We start from the raw sequence: 16,285 nt of genomic DNA, 5'->3' as shown, positions 1-16,285 counted from the left end.
TTCAGAGTCACCAAGTCAAACGGTGAGCAAGGCAAGCCCGCCACCGATTGGTTTTGATCTAATAAAAGCATTCCTTCCATCTCTGGTCGGAACTCTATTTGCATGTATTAGCTCTAGAATTACCACAGTTATCCAAGTAATGTGGGTACGATCTAAGGAACCATAACTGATGTAATGAGCCATTCGCGGTTTCACCTTAATGTGGCTTGCACTGAGACATGCATGGCTTAATCTTTGAGACAAGCATATACTACTGGCAGGATCAACCAGGGTGCTATATATATAATAGCATAGTGCGTAAATGTCCCTCGGCGTCACCCGAGAGACCACACTTTGTATAGAAAAGTTCGATGAATATTTCTAAACAACGAATTTTCTTACATATATATATCTGAGTCGTACGATATTCCCTGGACATGACGAACAGTTTACATCGCGACTTGATATTTTATATATTCTGCGCTTACACAGAGGCTAGACCTTTAACAACCGTCGAAACGGCGGTCCGTACATGAAATTTGCGGTCCGCAGACCCAGTTAATTTCAAACAGTCTCTTTACCCTTCGTTAGATTGAAAACGTCGGGGCGAATTCATTATAAGAATTCATCGTTATAACTAACTTTTATTCTCGCTCGGAGAGTATTGAGTTGATTGCATTTGTATATTTTATTTTCCGCATAAGAGTCTTTGCGTCAACGACACATGCCCGCGGATATGCTGTACAGTATGGTTGAACACTTATAAATAAGGTCCAGAACCCGGCCGTAAACCGACATCCGAACATATACGGCGTATATTATTCTAGACACGGTCTACGACAGTTTGACCTGCAGCGACGGGTCGCCTCGGGTTACCGTGCGAACCATCACCGCGATGGTCTGGACAGGCTATATGGCGGGTCGCAAGAAAATAAATTCTCTAGGACGCGCAACCACTTTAGCAATTTTAGAGCACGTTGTGGTCCAAAAACAAACGTCCTCGCTTTAAAATTGAAATACGAATATTTCACTGTGTGTGAGATTGAAAAATCTGCTTTCGCTGATTTTTCATTTTCTTAAAACAACGCAATGAAGCGAATGTTCAAATTCGCACAATTTGAATAAAATGTGCAGAGTATATAGAATACTAACGCAAGCGTTTACTACAATCGACTTTAAAACACTAGACTTTCATCTAGCGCCCAAAGAATTGATTGAGCTATGCGTTTAAAGTATAATATTCAAAAAGAACGCCGTTTTCACAACGAACTTCGTCATTCGCTCAGGCATCTGGCGATACCGAGCAGATATACATGGCAGTGCTCTCACACAATGCATAAGAGCGCTAAGCGGTTGTAAACTGCGTCACGCTGCTTTTGCACACTGCGCAATATTTTGCGACTAGCTCCGGTCAAACGTTAATGAAACGAATGATCATTGCCAGAGGCTTTTGCCCACAGTATATTATACTATGGGAGCGCACAACATTTAGTCTGCAACATTATATTGCGACATATAGCACACGTTTCATTCACTTAATAGTAAATGTACGTTAATGATCCTTCCGCAGGTTCACCTACGGAAACCTTGTTACGACTTTTACTTCCTCTAAATAATCAAGTTTGGTTATCTTCCCAGCAACATCGGCAATGTCGAAACGCTGCCGCGCACCGGTCCGAAGACCTCACTAAATAATTCAATCGGTAGTAGCGACGGGCGGTGTGTACAAAGGGCAGGGACATAATCAACGCAAGCTTATGACTCGCGCTTACTAGGAATTCCTCGTTCATGGGGAAGAATTGCAAGCCCCAATCCCTAGCACGAAGAGGCTTCAACGGATTACCCGGACCTTTCGGCCAAGGAAAACCTGCTGATCTCTTCAGTGTAGCGCGCGTGCGGCCCAGAACATCTAAGGGCATCACAGACCTGTTATTGCTCAATTTCGTGCGACTAAATGTCGCCTGTCCCTCTAAGAAGATATATTTGTACGCCGGTAGTGAGAACCACAACCAACAACGACCGAAGCCGAAGCGGAGGGTCTTTGCGATACCAGAAAGTACGTCTATTTAGCAGGCTAGAGTCTCGTTCGTTATCAGAATTAACCAGACAAATCACTCCACCAACTAAGAACGGCCATGCACCACCACCCACCGAATCAAGAAAGAGCTCTCAATCTGTCAATCCTTCCGGTGTCTGGACCTGGTGAGGTTTCCCGTGTTGAGTCAAATTAAGCCGCAGGCTCCACTCCTTGTAGTGCCCTTCCGTCAATTCCTTTAAGTTTCAGCTTTGCAACCATACTTCCCCCGGAACCCAAAAGCTTTGGTTTCCCGGAAGCTGCCCGCCGAGTCATCGGAGGAACTTCGGCGGATCGCTAGCTGGCATCGTTTATGGTTAGAACTAGGGCGGTATCTGATCGCCTTCGAACCTCTAACTTTCGTTCTTGATTGATGAAAACACATTTGGCAAATGCTTTCGCTTCTGTCCGTCTTGCGACGATCCAAGAATTTCACCTCTAACGTCGCAATACGAATGCCCCCAGTTGTCCCTATTAATCATTACCTCGGAATTCCGAAAACCAACAAAATAGAACCGAGGTCCTATTCCATTATTCCATGCACACAATATTCAGGCGAATGAGCCTGCTTTAAGCACTCTAATTTGTTCAAAGTAAACGTACCGGCCCACCTCGACACTCGGTGAAGAGCACCTTGGTAGGATTTTGAGTTGGGCCGCCTTTTTACGGGCTAAGCCCACCGGTAGGACGTCCCACAGACATGCCAGTTGAACACCGCGAGCGGTGAACCGACAGTGTGGGACACAGATTCAACTACGAGCTTTTTAACCGCAACAACTTTAATATACGCTATTAGAGCTGGAATTACCGCGGCTGCTGGCACCAGACTGGCCCTCTAATAGATCCTCGTTAAAGGATTTAAAGTGTACTCATTCCGATTACGGGGCCTCGGATGAGTCCCGTATCGTTATTTTTCGTCACTACCTCCCCGTGCCGGGAGTGGGTAATTTGCGCGCCTGCTGCCTTCCTTGGATGTGGTAGCCGTTTCTCAGGCTCCCTCTCCGGAATCGAACCCTGATTCCCCGTTACCCGTAACAACCATGGTAGTCGCAGAAACTACCATCGACAGTTGATAAGGCAGACATTTGAAAGATGCGTCGCCGGTACTAGACCGTGCGATCGGCACAAAGTTATTCAGAGTCACCAAGTCAAACGGTGAGCAAGGCAAGCCCGCCACCGATTGGTTTTGATCTAATAAAAGCATTCCTTCCATCTCTGGTCGGAACTCTATTTGCATGTATTAGCTCTAGAATTACCACAGTTATCCAAGTAATGTGGGTACGATCTAAGGAACCATAACTGATGTAATGAGCCATTCGCGGTTTCACCTTAATGTGGCTTGCACTGAGACATGCATGGCTTAATCTTTGAGACAAGCATATACTACTGGCAGGATCAACCAGGGTGCTATATATATAATAGCATAGTGCGTAAATGTCCCTCGGCGTCACCCGAGAGACCACACTTTGTATAGAAAAGTTCGATGAATATTTCTAAACAACGAATTTTCTTACATATATATATCTGAGTCGTACGATATTCCCTGGACATGACGAACAGTTTACATCGCGACTTGATATTTTATATATTCTGCGCTTACACAGAGGCTAGACCTTTAACAACCGTCGAAACGGCGGTCCGTACATGAAATTTGCGGTCCGCAGACCCAGTTAATTTCAAACAGTCTCTTTACCCTTCGTTAGATTGAAAACGTCGGGGCGAATTCATTATAAGAATTCATCGTTATAACTAACTTTTATTCTCGCTCGGAGAGTATTGAGTTGATTGCATTTGTATATTTTATTTTCCGCATAAGAGTCTTTGCGTCAACGACACATGCCCGCGGATATGCTGTACAGTATGGTTGAACACTTATAAATAAGGTCCAGAACCCGGCCGTAAACCGACATCCAAACATATACGGCGTATATTATTCTAGACACGGTCTACGACAGTTTGACCTGCAGCGACGGGTCGCCTCGGGTTACCGTGCGAACCATCACCGCGATGGTCTGGACAGGCTATATGGCGGGTCGCAAGAAAATAAATTCTCTAGGACGCGCAACCACTTTAGCAATTTTAGAGCACGTTGTGGTCCAAAAACAAACGTCCTCGCTTTAAAATTGAAATACGAATATTTCACTGTGTGTGAGATTGAAAAATCTGCTTTCGCTGATTTTTCATTTTCTTAAAACAACGCAATGAAGCGAATGTTCAAATTCGCACAATTTGAATAAAATGTGCAGAGTATATAGAATACTAACGCAAGCGTTTACTACAATCGACTTTAAAACACTAGACTTTCATCTAGCGCCCAAAGAATTGATTGAGCTATGCGTTTAAAGTATAATATTCAAAAAGAACGCCGTTTTCACAACGAACTTCGTCATTCGCTCAGGCATCTGGCGATACCGAGCAGATATACATGGCAGTGCTCTCACACAATGCATAAGAGCGCTAAGCGGTTGTAAACTGCGTCACGCTGCTTTTGCACACTGCGCAATATTTTGCGACTAGCTCCGGTCAAACGTTAATGAAACGAATGATCATTGCCAGAGGCTTTTGCCCACAGTATATTATACTATGGGAGCGCACAACATTTAGTCTGCAACATTATATTGCGACATATAGCACACGTTTCATTCACTTAATAGTAAATGTACGTTAATGATCCTTCCGCAGGTTCACCTACGGAAACCTTGTTACGACTTTTACTTCCTCTAAATAATCAAGTTTGGTTATCTTCCCAGCAACATCGGCAATGTCGAAACGCTGCCGCGCACCGGTCCGAAGACCTCACTAAATAATTCAATCGGTAGTAGCGACGGGCGGTGTGTACAAAGGGCAGGGACATAATCAACGCAAGCTTATGACTCGCGCTTACTAGGAATTCCTCGTTCATGGGGAAGAATTGCAAGCCCCAATCCCTAGCACGAAGAGGCTTCAACGGATTACCCGGACCTTTCGGCCAAGGAAAACCTGCTGATCTCTTCAGTGTAGCGCGCGTGCGGCCCAGAACATCTAAGGGCATCACAGACCTGTTATTGCTCAATTTCGTGCGACTAAATGTCGCCTGTCCCTCTAAGAAGATATATTTGTACGCCGGTAGTGAGAACCACAACCAACAACGACCGAAGCCGAAGCGGAGGGTCTTTGCGATACCAGAAAGTACGTCTATTTAGCAGGCTAGAGTCTCGTTCGTTATCAGAATTAACCAGACAAATCACTCCACCAACTAAGAACGGCCATGCACCACCACCCACCGAATCAAGAAAGAGCTCTCAATCTGTCAATCCTTCCGGTGTCTGGACCTGGTGAGGTTTCCCGTGTTGAGTCAAATTAAGCCGCAGGCTCCACTCCTTGTAGTGCCCTTCCGTCAATTCCTTTAAGTTTCAGCTTTGCAACCATACTTCCCCCGGAACCCAAAAGCTTTGGTTTCCCGGAAGCTGCCCGCCGAGTCATCGGAGGAACTTCGGCGGATCGCTAGCTGGCATCGTTTATGGTTAGAACTAGGGCGGTATCTGATCGCCTTCGAACCTCTAACTTTCGTTCTTGATTGATGAAAACACATTTGGCAAATGCTTTCGCTTCTGTCCGTCTTGCGACGATCCAAGAATTTCACCTCTAACGTCGCAATACGAATGCCCCCAGTTGTCCCTATTAATCATTACCTCGGAATTCCGAAAACCAACAAAATAGAACCGAGGTCCTATTCCATTATTCCATGCACACAATATTCAGGCGAATGAGCCTGCTTTAAGCACTCTAATTTGTTCAAAGTAAACGTACCGGCCCACCTCGACACTCGGTGAAGAGCACCTTGGTAGGATTTTGAGTTGGGCCGCCTTTTTACGGGCTAAGCCCACCGGTAGGACGTCCCACAGACATGCCAGTTGAACACCGCGAGCGGTGAACCGACAGTGTGGGACACAGATTCAACTACGAGCTTTTTAACCGCAACAACTTTAATATACGCTATTAGAGCTGGAATTACCGCGGCTGCTGGCACCAGACTGGCCCTCTAATAGATCCTCGTTAAAGGATTTAAAGTGTACTCATTCCGATTACGGGGCCTCGGATGAGTCCCGTATCGTTATTTTTCGTCACTACCTCCCCGTGCCGGGAGTGGGTAATTTGCGCGCCTGCTGCCTTCCTTGGATGTGGTAGCCGTTTCTCAGGCTCCCTCTCCGGAATCGAACCCTGATTCCCCGTTACCCGTAACAACCATGGTAGTCGCAGAAACTACCATCGACAGTTGATAAGGCAGACATTTGAAAGATGCGTCGCCGGTACTAGACCGTGCGATCGGCACAAAGTTATTCAGAGTCACCAAGTCAAACGGTGAGCAAGGCAAGCCCGCCACCGATTGGTTTTGATCTAATAAAAGCATTCCTTCCATCTCTGGTCGGAACTCTATTTGCATGTATTAGCTCTAGAATTACCACAGTTATCCAAGTAATGTGGGTACGATCTAAGGAACCATAACTGATGTAATGAGCCATTCGCGGTTTCACCTTAATGTGGCTTGCACTGAGACATGCATGGCTTAATCTTTGAGACAAGCATATACTACTGGCAGGATCAACCAGGGTGCTATATATATAATAGCATAGTGCGTAAATGTCCCTCGGCGTCACCCGAGAGACCACACTTTGTATAGAAAAGTTCGATGAATATTTCTAAACAACGAATTTTCTTACATATATATATCTGAGTCGTACGATATTCCCTGGACATGACGAACAGTTTACATCGCGACTTGATATTTTATATATTCTGCGCTTACACAGAGGCTAGACCTTTAACAACCGTCGAAACGGCGGTCCGTACATGAAATTTGCGGTCCGCAGACCCAGTTAATTTCAAACAGTCTCTTTACCCTTCGTTAGATTGAAAACGTCGGGGCGAATTCATTATAAGAATTCATCGTTATAACTAACTTTTATTCTCGCTCGGAGAGTATTGAGTTGATTGCATTTGTATATTTTATTTTCCGCATAAGAGTCTTTGCGTCAACGACACATGCCCGCGGATATGCTGTACAGTATGGTTGAACACTTATAAATAAGGTCCAGAACCCGGCCGTAAACCGACATCCAAACATATACGGCGTATATTATTCTAGACACGGTCTACGACAGTTTGACCTGCAGCGACGGGTCGCCTCGGGTTACCGTGCGAACCATCACCGCGATGGTCTGGACAGGCTATATGGCGGGTCGCAAGAAAATAAATTCTCTAGGACGCGCAACCACTTTAGCAATTTTAGAGCACGTTGTGGTCCAAAAACAAACGTCCTCGCTTTAAAATTGAAATACGAATATTTCACTGTGTGTGAGATTGAAAAATCTGCTTTCGCTGATTTTTCATTTTCTTAAAACAACGCAATGAAGCGAATGTTCAAATTCGCACAATTTGAATAAAATGTGCAGAGTATATAGAATACTAACGCAAGCGTTTACTACAATCGACTTTAAAACACTAGACTTTCATCTAGCGCCCAAAGAATTGATTGAGCTATGCGTTTAAAGTATAATATTCAAAAAGAACGCCGTTTTCACAACGAACTTCGTCATTCGCTCAGGCATCTGGCGATACCGAGCAGATATACATGGCAGTGCTCTCACACAATGCATAAGAGCGCTAAGCGGTTGTAAACTGCGTCACGCTGCTTTTGCACACTGCGCAATATTTTGCGACTAGCTCCGGTCAAACGTTAATGAAACGAATGATCATTGCCAGAGGCTTTTGCCCACAGTATATTATACTATGGGAGCGCACAACATTTAGTCTGCAACATTATATTGCGACATATAGCACACGTTTCATTCACTTAATAGTAAATGTACGTTAATGATCCTTCCGCAGGTTCACCTACGGAAACCTTGTTACGACTTTTACTTCCTCTAAATAATCAAGTTTGGTTATCTTCCCAGCAACATCGGCAATGTCGAAACGCTGCCGCGCACCGGTCCGAAGACCTCACTAAATAATTCAATCGGTAGTAGCGACGGGCGGTGTGTACAAAGGGCAGGGACATAATCAACGCAAGCTTATGACTCGCGCTTACTAGGAATTCCTCGTTCATGGGGAAGAATTGCAAGCCCCAATCCCTAGCACGAAGAGGCTTCAACGGATTACCCGGACCTTTCGGCCAAGGAAAACCTGCTGATCTCTTCAGTGTAGCGCGCGTGCGGCCCAGAACATCTAAGGGCATCACAGACCTGTTATTGCTCAATTTCGTGCGACTAAATGTCGCCTGTCCCTCTAAGAAGATATATTTGTACGCCGGTAGTGAGAACCACAACCAACAACGACCGAAGCCGAAGCGGAGGGTCTTTGCGATACCAGAAAGTACGTCTATTTAGCAGGCTAGAGTCTCGTTCGTTATCAGAATTAACCAGACAAATCACTCCACCAACTAAGAACGGCCATGCACCACCACCCACCGAATCAAGAAAGAGCTCTCAATCTGTCAATCCTTCCGGTGTCTGGACCTGGTGAGGTTTCCCGTGTTGAGTCAAATTAAGCCGCAGGCTCCACTCCTTGTAGTGCCCTTCCGTCAATTCCTTTAAGTTTCAGCTTTGCAACCATACTTCCCCCGGAACCCAAAAGCTTTGGTTTCCCGGAAGCTGCCCGCCGAGTCATCGGAGGAACTTCGGCGGATCGCTAGCTGGCATCGTTTATGGTTAGAACTAGGGCGGTATCTGATCGCCTTCGAACCTCTAACTTTCGTTCTTGATTGATGAAAACACATTTGGCAAATGCTTTCGCTTCTGTCCGTCTTGCGACGATCCAAGAATTTCACCTCTAACGTCGCAATACGAATGCCCCCAGTTGTCCCTATTAATCATTACCTCGGAATTCCGAAAACCAACAAAATAGAACCGAGGTCCTATTCCATTATTCCATGCACACAATATTCAGGCGAATGAGCCTGCTTTAAGCACTCTAATTTGTTCAAAGTAAACGTACCGGCCCACCTCGACACTCGGTGAAGAGCACCTTGGTAGGATTTTGAGTTGGGCCGCCTTTTTACGGGCTAAGCCCACCGGTAGGACGTCCCACAGACATGCCAGTTGAACACCGCGAGCGGTGAACCGACAGTGTGGGACACAGATTCAACTACGAGCTTTTTAACCGCAACAACTTTAATATACGCTATTAGAGCTGGAATTACCGCGGCTGCTGGCACCAGACTGGCCCTCTAATAGATCCTCGTTAAAGGATTTAAAGTGTACTCATTCCGATTACGGGGCCTCGGATGAGTCCCGTATCGTTATTTTTCGTCACTACCTCCCCGTGCCGGGAGTGGGTAATTTGCGCGCCTGCTGCCTTCCTTGGATGTGGTAGCCGTTTCTCAGGCTCCCTCTCCGGAATCGAACCCTGATTCCCCGTTACCCGTAACAACCATGGTAGTCGCAGAAACTACCATCGACAGTTGATAAGGCAGACATTTGAAAGATGCGTCGCCGGTACTAGACCGTGCGATCGGCACAAAGTTATTCAGAGTCACCAAGTCAAACGGTGAGCAAGGCAAGCCCGCCACCGATTGGTTTTGATCTAATAAAAGCATTCCTTCCATCTCTGGTCGGAACTCTATTTGCATGTATTAGCTCTAGAATTACCACAGTTATCCAAGTAATGTGGGTACGATCTAAGGAACCATAACTGATGTAATGAGCCATTCGCGGTTTCACCTTAATGTGGCTTGCACTGAGACATGCATGGCTTAATCTTTGAGACAAGCATATACTACTGGCAGGATCAACCAGGGTGCTATATATATAATAGCATAGTGCGTAAATGTCCCTCGGCGTCACCCGAGAGACCACACTTTGTATAGAAAAGTTCGATGAATATTTCTAAACAACGAATTTTCTTACATATATATATCTGAGTCGTACGATATTCCCTGGACATGACGAACAGTTTACATCGCGACTTGATATTTTATATATTCTGCGCTTACACAGAGGCTAGACCTTTAACAACCGTCGAAACGGCGGTCCGTACATGAAATTTGCGGTCCGCAGACCCAGTTAATTTCAAACAGTCTCTTTACCCTTCGTTAGATTGAAAACGTCGGGGCGAATTCATTATAAGAATTCATCGTTATAACTAACTTTTATTCTCGCTCGGAGAGTATTGAGTTGATTGCATTTGTATATTTTATTTTCCGCATAAGAGTCTTTGCGTCAACGACACATGCCCGCGGATATGCTGTACAGTATGGTTGAACACTTATAAATAAGGTCCAGAACCCGGCCGTAAACCGACATCCAAACATATACGGCGTATATTATTCTAGACACGGTCTACGACAGTTTGACCTGCAGCGACGGGTCGCCTCGGGTTACCGTGCGAACCATCACCGCGATGGTCTGGACAGGCTATATGGCGGGTCGCAAGAAAATAAATTCTCTAGGACGCGCAACCACTTTAGCAATTTTAGAGCACGTTGTGGTCCAAAAACAAACGTCCTCGCTTTAAAATTGAAATACGAATATTTCACTGTGTGTGAGATTGAAAAATCTGCTTTCGCTGATTTTTCATTTTCTTAAAACAACGCAATGAAGCGAATGTTCAAATTCGCACAATTTGAATAAAATGTGCAGAGTATATAGAATACTAACGCAAGCGTTTACTACAATCGACTTTAAAACACTAGACTTTCATCTAGCGCCCAAAGAATTGATTGAGCTATGCGTTTAAAGTATAATATTCAAAAAGAACGCCGTTTTCACAACGAACTTCGTCATTCGCTCAGGCATCTGGCGATACCGAGCAGATATACATGGCAGTGCTCTCACACAATGCATAAGAGCGCTAAGCGGTTGTAAACTGCGTCACGCTGCTTTTGCACACTGCGCAATATTTTGCGACTAGCTCCGGTCAAACGTTAATGAAACGAATGATCATTGCCAGAAGCTTTTGCCCACAGTATATTATACTATAGGAGCGCACTTGATTACAGCAATAATTTGTCGAGTAATCACAAGATTTCATATTTGTGGTCAGCAGACCCAAATAATTTTAACTCGCACCGATCGAACGTTCATAAATGAATGATCCTCGGTGCGAGAAGCTTCGTCAGTTCTGCTGCACCACCCATCTATTTGACTTTAGTCCATTTGTAAAATCCTATATTATTAAAATATATAGATTTTATATTTGCGGTCCGCAGACCCAAATAATTTCAACTCGCTCCGATCAAACGTTCATAAAACGAAAGACCATCGCTGCGAGAAGCTTTGCTAGTTCTGCTACATTCACATATATTTGACCGTAGTCAATTTGTAAAATTCTATATTATTAAAATATATAGATATTTGCGGTCCGCAGACCCAAATAATTTCAACTCGCTCCGATCAAACGTTCATAAAACGAAAGACCATCGCTGCGAGAAGCTTTGCTAATCTATTCACATATATTTGACCGTAGTCAATTTGTAAAATTCTATATTATTAAAATATATAGATTTCATATTTGCGGTCCGCAGACCCAAATAATTTCAACTCTCTCTGATCGAACGTTTAAAAACGAATGATCCTACCACCAGTTATCTATAGCCGCAAACCAGCATCCGAATATATACGGGGTATATAATTCTAGATGTGGCTCACAACATTATTAAAAGTTACGCTAATATATCATTGACAGACTAAAAGTATCGAATATGATGTAAAAACTACACCGGGGAATGATATCCGTACCCGCCCGAACAACATAGCGTACTTTAGCCTGAGCTTGCTCGCATCGCACTCGACACGACCTATTCCCCTATATAAGGCGCGCGGCCACAGCGTAGGTATTTGACTGAGTCCCAAGCGATGTGCATTTGACCTGCGGCGAGGGCCTGCTCGCGCTTACGGTGTGAATCGTCAAGACAAAAGTCTGGGAAAATTTCGAACTGTGAACCCTTATGATAGAAAAATTTTTGTCGAAAATTTTGTTAGATGTTCAAACAGTTTTATATATATGGACAATATGAATTATAGTTAATTATTGAGTTTTTAGGTGTTTTTTGGGTTTTTTTAAACTTTTGTATAAAATTATGTATTTATTGATTTTTATAGATCTCAATGAATATAAAACGAATTTATATATAGTTATATTATTTTTTATAATTATTTGTTTAAATTTTCTAATTTTACAATAAATGTTCAAACCAGTTTTCCTCGATTTTCTCTTAAACCGTAAAAGATACAAAAAAACTTTGTTCGTACGAAAGATGCAGAATAAAATTACGAATAAAATGGTATATAAATGGTTAGGTGTGTTCATATAATTTTCTCTAGATTTTCCGATTTTTCCGAATTTTCACGACGGCAACTCGCCTGTAGGCCACACCGTTGGGAATTCGAAGTTGTGATATATGGGAAAAGAACTAAGAATTTTGAGACCTTTCTAATGATGTATAATAGTTTATATGTTTTCTTTAGAGAAATATCGAATCGTGAAGAGTATTGCTCCAACCTAGCCGCACTTTGCATTTTGACATGTTAACATCTACACATATTGCTCTATAACATAAAAACCGTAAAAGATACGAAAAAACTTTGTTCGTACGAAAGATGCAGAATAAAATTACGAATAAAATGGTATATAAATGGTTAGGTGTGTTCATATAATTTTCTCTAGATTTTCCGATTTTTCCGAATTTTCACGACGGCAACTCGCCTGTAGGCCACACCGTTGGGAATTCGAAGTTGTGATATATGGGAAAAGAACTAAGAATTTTGAGACCTTTCTAATGATGTATAATAGTTTATATGTTTTCTTTAGAGAAATATCGAATCGTGAAGAGTATTGCTCCAACCTAGCCGCACTTTGCATTTTGACAAGTTAACAACTACACAGATTGCCTTATACTGTCTAAACCGTAAAAGATACGAAAAAACTTTGTTCGTACGAAAGATGCAGAATAAAATTATGAATAAAATGGTATATAAATGGTTAGGTGTGTTCATATAATTTTCTCTAGATTTTCCGATTTTTCCGAATTTTCACGACGGCAACTCGCCTGTAGGCCACACCGTTGGGAATTCGAAGTTGTGATATATGGGAAAAGAACTAAGAATTTTGAGACCTTTCTAATGATGTATAATAGTTTATATGTTTTCTTTAGAGAAATATCGAATCGTGAAGAGTATTGCTCCAACCTAGCCGCACTTTGCATTTTGACATGTTAACATCTACACATATTGCTCTATAACATAAAAACCGTAAAAGATACGAAAAAACTTTGTTCGTACGAAAGATGCAGAATAAAATTACGAATAAAATGGTATATAAATGGTTAGGTGTGTTCATATAATTTTCTCTAGATTTTCCGATTTTTCCGAATTTTCACGACGGCAACTCGCCTGTAGGCCACACCGTTGGGAATTCGAAGTTGTGATATATGGGAAAAGAACTAAGAATTTTGAGACCTTTCTAATGATGTATAATAGTTTATATGTTTTCTTTAGAGAAATATCGAATCGTGAAGAGTATTGCTCCAACCTAGCCGCACTTTGCATTTTGACAAGTTAACAACTACACAGATTGCCTTATACTGTCTAAACCGTAAAAGATACGAAAAAACTTTGTTCGTACGAAAGATGCAGAATAAAATTATGAATAAAATGGTATATAAATGGTTAGGTGTGTTCATATAATTTTCTCTAGATTTTCCGATTTTTCCGAATTTTCACGACGGCAACTCGCCTGTAGGCCACACCGTTGGGAATTCGAAGTTGTGATATATGGGAAAAGAACTAAGAATTTTGAGACCTTTCTAATGATGTATAATAGTTTATATGTTTTCTTTAGAGAAATATCGAATCGTGAAGAGTATTGCTCCAACCTAGCCGCACTTTGCATTTTGACATGTTAACATCTACACATATTGCTCTATAACATAAAAACCGTAAAAGATACGAAAAAACTTTGTTCGTACGAAAGATGCAGAATAAAATTACGAATAAAATGGTATATAAATGGTTAGGTGTGTTCATATAATTTTCTCTAGATTTTCCGATTTTTCCGAATTTTCACGACGGCAACTCGCCTGTAGGCCACACCGTTGGGAATTCGAAGTTGTGATATATGGGAAAAGAACTAAGAATTTTGAGACCTTTCTAATGATGTATAATAGTTTATATGTTTTCTTTAGAGAAATATCGAATCGTGAAGAGTATTGCTCCAACCTAGCCGCACTTTGCATTTTGACAAGTTAACAACTACACAGATTGCCTTATACTGTCTAAACCGTAAAAGATACGAAAAAACTTTGTTCGTACGAAAGATGCAGAATAAAATTATGAATAAAATGGTATATAAATGGTTAGGTGTGTTCATATAATTTTCTCTAGATTTTCCGATTTTTCCGAATTTTCACGACGGCAACTCGCCTGTAGGCCACACCGTTGGGAATTCGAAGTTGTGATATATGGGAAAAGAACTAAGAATTTTGAGACCTTTCTAATGATGTATAATAGTTTATATGTTTTCTTTAGAGAAATATCGAATCGTGAAGAGTATTGCTCCAACCTAGCCGCACTTTGCATTTTGACATGTTAACATCTACACATATTGCTCTATAACATAAAAACCGTAAAAGATACGAAAAAACTTTGTTCGTACGAAAGATGCAGAATAAAATTACGAATAAAATGGTATATAAATGGTTAGGTGTGTTCATATAATTTTCTCTAGATTTTCCGATTTTTCCGAATTTTCACGACGGCAACTCGCCTGTAGGCCACACCGTTGGGAATTCGAAGTTGTGATATATGGGAAAAGAACTAAGAATTTTGAGACCTTTCTAATGATGTATAATAGTTTATATGTTTTCTTTAGAGAAATATCGAATCGTGAAGAGTATTGCTCCAACCTAGCCGCACTTTGCATTTTGACATGTTAACATCTACACATATTGCTCTATAACATAAAAACCGTAAAAGATACGAAAAAACTTTGTTCGTACGAAAGATGCAGAATAAAATTACGAATAAAATGGTATATAAATGGTTAGGTGTGTTCATATAATTTTCTCTAGATTTTCCGATTTTTCCGAATTTTCACGACGGCAACTCGCCTGTAGGCCACACCGTTGGGAATTCGAAGTTGTGATATATGGGAAAAGAACTAAGAATTTTGAGACCTTTCTAATGATGTATAATAGTTTATATGTTTTCTTTAGAGAAATATCGAATCGTGAAGAGTATTGCTCCAACCTAGCCGCACTTTGCATTTTGACATGTTAACATCTACACATATTGCTCTATAACATAAAAACCGTAAAAGATACGAAAAAACTTTGTTCGTACGAAAGATGCAGAATAAAATTACGAATAAAATGGTATATAACTCGATATATGTCATAATATATTTTTCATGAGATTTTTCAATTTTTACTTTAAATTAAAAAATGTTTGAAATTTTTCGCTGACTTTAAATTCATTTGCGGGTTATGCTTTTTTTTACAATATTGTTTCAAATGATGTAACAAGTTAAATTAGCGAGGTGCCTCAATATGCAAAAAATTGGCCCACCCTAATATATATATATATATATATATATATATATATATATATATATATACATATATCTTACGAGGTCCAAAGCAAATTTTTCATTTTTCAACCTTTTTTCAAACTCCTCTATTTCGCTTAGACTCTTCAACGGTATCACTGCCAATTGCTCCTCTTCGTCTGAAACTGAAAACATACAAATTTCAGTTTGATTTTCCTTCATTTCTTGAAGATGAAGTGTAATTTTCTCCAACATTGTCGACAAGTGATTCAATGGCTTTTCGGGCTTATCTTTGCTTGATAAAATGAACTTCACGATTAATATTTTAACACAATAAAAACGTTGACATTGAAAAATTTAGTGGCAAATTGTTCAAAATAACTTGAAACGTTGAGAACACAAAATTAGCAAATAGGATTTGCTGATAAAAACATATTCTTTTTCAGAAAGTTGGAATGAAATATTGTTTATTAAACATTATAATGGAGCAGTCATTGCAATACCCCAGAAAGAAGCTTCAACCCATAGCGTCAACCATTATACACATTTATATAATAAAAAATTATAAATTATGTATTTATAATAGCATTAAAAATATTTATAATATTTTAAAAACAATAATGTAATTAAAGTCATACTTCAAATATGACATGATCGGTTTGTCATTGTAATTATCATTTAGAAATAAACCTTCATTAGAGAAATGAAGAT

At 41.2% G+C, this 16,285-nt stretch overlaps 4 non-coding genes across 4 annotated transcripts in view; all 4 read right to left on the bottom strand.

The window, feature by feature from the left end:
• LOC113387134 overlaps nucleotides 1–273 on the bottom strand; it is a 1,927-nt gene extending 1,654 nt beyond the window's left edge. The window contains exon 1 of the ribosomal RNA XR_003368095.1: nucleotides 1–273. This exon is cut by the window's left edge and continues 1,654 nt beyond it. This is a non-coding gene — a ribosomal RNA (small subunit ribosomal RNA).
• A 1,259-nt stretch (nucleotides 274–1,532) lies between these two features.
• Nucleotides 1,533–3,459, bottom strand: LOC113387133. Its single transcript, XR_003368094.1, has one exon. It is a non-coding gene; the product is annotated as a small subunit ribosomal RNA (ribosomal RNA).
• A 1,259-nt stretch (nucleotides 3,460–4,718) lies between these two features.
• LOC113387132 lies at nucleotides 4,719–6,645 on the bottom strand. Its single transcript, XR_003368093.1, has one exon. It is a non-coding gene; the product is annotated as a small subunit ribosomal RNA (ribosomal RNA).
• A 1,259-nt stretch (nucleotides 6,646–7,904) lies between these two features.
• Nucleotides 7,905–9,831, bottom strand: LOC113387131. Its single transcript, XR_003368092.1, has one exon. It is a non-coding gene; the product is annotated as a small subunit ribosomal RNA (ribosomal RNA).
• Nucleotides 9,832–16,285: the final 6,454 nt, after the last annotated feature.

This window comes from Ctenocephalides felis, unplaced genomic scaffold, assembly GCF_003426905.1.
Source record: "Ctenocephalides felis isolate EL2017-DRISC unplaced genomic scaffold, ASM342690v1 CF-g0.4_SCAFFOLD_03571, whole genome shotgun sequence".
NCBI classification, from domain to species: Eukaryota; Metazoa; Arthropoda; class Insecta; order Siphonaptera; family Pulicidae; genus Ctenocephalides; species Ctenocephalides felis.
This window is presented reverse-complemented; position numbering and strand designations above follow the sequence as displayed.